Here is a 4,944-nt window from a genome sequence, read left to right as displayed (position 1 = left end):
TCTTTTAGTTGTATCACTTATATTTTTAAGCTTATCTCAATGAAATTACACAAGGCTCAACCTAGGTTTTAGTCATTTAAATGCATCAGGGTAATTTTGCTATCTAGTCTTAAAGATGAAAAGGTTATATTAATGATGAAAAAGCTGCATGATTGGTTTTTGTTTAAAATTGCTAAGAATTCGTTTTTTTGTTTTCTTTTTTATTCTTCCTTTCATGTTCCTGACTTTGGCGTCAGTGAACAATTCCTACGAATATTTTCATCTCTAGTATTGGTAAATATCGCACAAATCCAAAAAATATGATGCTCCTAACTCTAGCTTTAGTAAATAATTTTGTAAAAAATAAATTTGAAGAAGAAATTTTCTATGTCATTTTTTTCTTATTTATCCTTTATTATTATTTTCCCTTTTTAGATGGAACTAAAAAAAAATATTGCACAACATATTTACATTTAACAGTAATAGTCCATAGATTGAGCACATCTACAAAAAAATATAAACACAAAAAAAAAGTAAAACAAAGTGTGAGAGGCCCATAAATAAATCGATAAAGGACCCAAATATTTTTGAAATTTTTTGTTATCGAAAAGGGGTTCATTTGGTCAAATACCAAATTATAATGAGTATAAAAATTATGGCCAAGACATAAGGGTGTGTTTTACCAAGTACACCCTTAACAAACACAATTTGGGTCGGCTAAGCCTAAAGCCCAGACCAGGCCTACTTTTTTTTTTTTTCTTTTGGACTGGATCTAGGCTAGTCATGCTTAAAAGGTTCACACATACATGCAACAGTAACCAGTTAACTATTTTAGCAAGCAAAGAAGGAAATTTACCCAGATGTGTGGCTGTTGGAAGCGAAGTAGAGGGAGACATAGCTGAAAAAAGGGTTGAGGGGGGCAGTGGCTAGTATAGGGATCGCCACCCTTTTTTTTTTATGTTTATTTCTTTCAGGGTTTCTAGTAGTGGCCTCCTCTTAGAGTCTTTTCTTTTAGGGTTTCACTCTAATCATCCTCCTTTTTTTACATACATTGAGATCAATATTTATAGTGTAAGAGTCTCATCACTTGCAAGAAGTAAAGTTTCAATCAAATTCATTCTTTTTTTTGAAGTTTGAATTAGAATCGAATTCGAAAGCAGACAACTATTATTATCTTGAAGGTAAGGATAGAATGACAAAAGCATATTGTAGTCCGTAATTTCTCTGCAAGCTAACAAATCATATTTTTTATCGAAATAAATCTCTGATCTTTTTATTTTATAATTTAAACCTTGTAAAAATTAAATTAAAAACTAATGGGTCAAAATTGGGTTACAATAGTGATGATGGTTATAATAGCAATAATAATGATGCTGATAGCGATAAGAATAAAAATAATGGTAATATTAGTTATAATAGTTGTGATAATAATTATAGCAATAGTATAAACAACAACTATAGCAGTAGCAATAATAACAACAACAATAATAGCTATAATAATAACAATGATAATTATGGTGATAATAATAATAATAATAATAATAATAATAATAATAATAATAATAATAATAATAATCATGATATTACTGATTGATAATAGTGGTAGTAGTGATAGCTGTAATCATTGTGAAAATATTAGTAATGATAATAATAACAATTTGAGTAGTAATTATTATAATAATAATTATGATAACTCATCATTCGATATTAGATTTGCTGATAATTGAGTTTCACTGCTTTTCCATGTATGATATCTTTTAATAATATCATGGATTACTAGTTTGAAAAGTTTACATAGCTAGACGTTCTTTTTTATTTCTTGTATTATTATTTATTTTTTAATTTTATCGTTTAACATCGATTTTTGAAGGGAAAAAAAGGTCATCCAAGTTTCCTTCAAACCTATTAAATAAACCAATTGACATTGAGTTAATTAGCTCTTAAAGATTTATCATTTTGTCTGAGTTTATAACATTACAAAAAAAAATTTGTGCTCTCAATAATTTTTTTTTATGTTTTTAAAAACATGGCTTGGCTCACGGTTGAGTGCAGGCTAATAAACTAATTTAACTATTACTTTTTTAGATAAGGAAATGATATTTGATTTGTTTTCCTCTTCTTATTTTTTTTATTATTATAAGCAAAAGCGTGTTTATATATATATATATATATATATTCAAATCAAATAAATACACAAGCTAGATTAGTAACATGTGGTAGTCATGTCAAATTTTTACTTACATAAAAATTTTGATCAAGTAATGTAAGCATTTTTTTAAAAAAAAAATGAAAATTACAATTTCATTCAATTTAATTCAATAAACTTTGTTATTTTAATAATATAATTAAAAAAACAATAAATAAATCTAGCTAAAAAATAACAATGATTATTTACAAAAAAATAAAAATTTATCAATATTATAGAAAGCTATCCTCCCAATATTATTAAAGGTCTTTAAGAGCTTATTTAATAACATAGCTAAAAAGTATATGATAACATAATAGCCTTGTAAAAAACAAAATGAAAAAAAAATCAAAGTTTAATTCATAACAAATCAAATATTAAATGGTAGAATTGAAAAAAAAATAATGTAAAAAAAACAAAAAAAAATTGACCCAAATTTATCTGAATTAGCCAAATTTGCAACTTAGTTGCAAAAGAAAAATTACCCTATAAAAATATAAATTAAATAAAATTATGAATATCAATTCCTAAACCAACCTTATTGTTAGAGGGGAAAAATGGGAAAATTCATTTAAAAAAAAAACACTTAAGTCAACTTAGGTTAACCCCCAAGCTCATGACCTCGGATATTAGATCGGGATAACTACATATAAAAAAATAAAAAAAATCATAGAACCTAACCCTCAACCAACATAATATTGAAAGATAGAATTAAAAAAAAAATTAACTTAAAAAATTGAGTCAACTCACGTTAATCATCCAAATCCATGGTTAAGGTTATGAGGTTAGGATTATCTCATAGAATCAAACCCACAAATTCACAAAGTTAAATTCTTAATCAACCAAATGTTAAGGGATGAAATTAAAAAAATAATTAAAAAGGATTGTAAACAAAATAAATCACAATAAGAAAAATGGAGACTAAGTTTGATATAAAAACTAAAAGAAACAAAATGGTAAGGGTCAAAATGAAAAATATCAATTCAAAAGGAAAAAATAGCATTGAGAACCTAATTCAAGAAAAAAGACAAAAGAAATGGCAAGACATTGCAAATCTCGATGAGAAGATAGGTAGGAGAAGTGAAAATATGAAAAACAGGTCACAAACATTTTTAATTGGTGCACGCAACTCCTTATCAAGAAGATCTCAATGCAAAGAATCCAACATAAAGGCAGAATACCATGTCCGTTTACTGAAAGTCTCCATACACGCTGCTAAAGCTCCATGGAGAGCTTCTATACACTGGCCTATGCATTATACGCACTAGCCAAGTCACCCTGTCTATTTACCTGGTCCATTATATTTGTTTTAGTTTCAATTTTGATCTTTTAACTTTTAATTATTTTACATAAACATAATTTTATTTTAGTTTTCCAAACTAAACACCAACCGTACATCAAAAATTTGCCTTAATATTGTGAGGACCTTATATCTAAGCAACCAAAATAAACTACTAGGTCAAATAAAAAAAAATCAATGTGAAATGATCAAATTAGAAGAAGAAAAAAAGTTGAGTGATTGAAAAAAAATTCCCTTGGTTGGGCAAACAAGTCCTTAATGTTAGCAAATAAAGAGACTTGATAATTGTTTAAACTTTAGATTTGGTCCTCAAAGCTCTAATCTTATAAATCAATAAAAATGAATCTTATTTTTTCAAGGGACAGGGTATTCCCCTGACATCATAAGGCCCCGAAATATAAGCATAAAAACAAATCGCCATGGTTAATTCTAAAAAAACACAAAATTGAAAGATCATTTTTTAAAAAAAAAATCAAATTAAAGGGCAGGAGTGAAAAATATTGGGACTAAAAAGAAACTTTTCATCACAGGACGTTGTGAAACACGAATGCCCTTTATTTTTTATATATATATATTGAAAAAATGAGATGTTAGTTTGAATTTATGAGAACAATAAAAATGGTAATTATAGTATTGATTGAAAAAACTAAAAAGTGTAAAAAAAAACAATGTGTATGTGTTTAGTTGTTTGTTTTATAATATGTATTAGTTTGTTGATACATGTAAAGCATATATATTAAAATTTAAAAAAAATCTTATTAAAGATACACTATAACCTTTCTCACAAACTATTATAGATGACAATAATAGTTGTCTTGAGGATAGACATATGAATTGAGGGGGGCGAAAAAATGCAAAAAATTGAAAGAAGGAAAAAGGGTTATTAGAGGCATGTCAGGGTTACGTCACTTACAAATGTTGTTATGAAAAAGAATTGAAGCTTATTCGATTCTAGAAACACCAAAAAAGGCCATCATTAGAGCTTAGAAGAGGTCTCATGCACCACCTTAACTTCATGGCCTTCTCACATATTGTAATGTACAACATACACGCTAGCCATTTTTAGAAAAATTAGTTCCCTATCAATTTTTTTTATTTGGTCCTAATTTTTTATAACTCTTTAATTTTTTGATTTGGTCATTAATTCAACCATTTTATAAAATTTAGCCCTTATCATATTTTTTTTATCTTTGATTTTGTCCCTAATTGTTTTATAGTACTTCAATTTAGTCCCAAATTTCATCTCACACATGCCCAATAAAGACCTAATTGGGAAGAACATAAGGTAAATGAAAGAGACAGATGCCCAAACCAATTAGCTGAATTTTTTTATCCAAATTGAGTTTTGAACAAGGCAATCGGGTTGTGTTTTGACTGATTAGTACTTAAAAGTGCATTTTTATCAAGGTTTTATTTCATCATTTTGCACTTGAAGTATCAATAACTCCTTAACTAAAGCATGTTTTATAATAATATATAT

This window comes from Populus euphratica, unplaced genomic scaffold (genome assembly GCF_000495115.2).
Source record: "Populus euphratica unplaced genomic scaffold, PopEup_1.0 scaffold191.1, whole genome shotgun sequence".
Taxonomy (NCBI): Eukaryota; Viridiplantae; Streptophyta; class Magnoliopsida; order Malpighiales; family Salicaceae; genus Populus; species Populus euphratica.
This window is presented reverse-complemented; position numbering follows the sequence as displayed.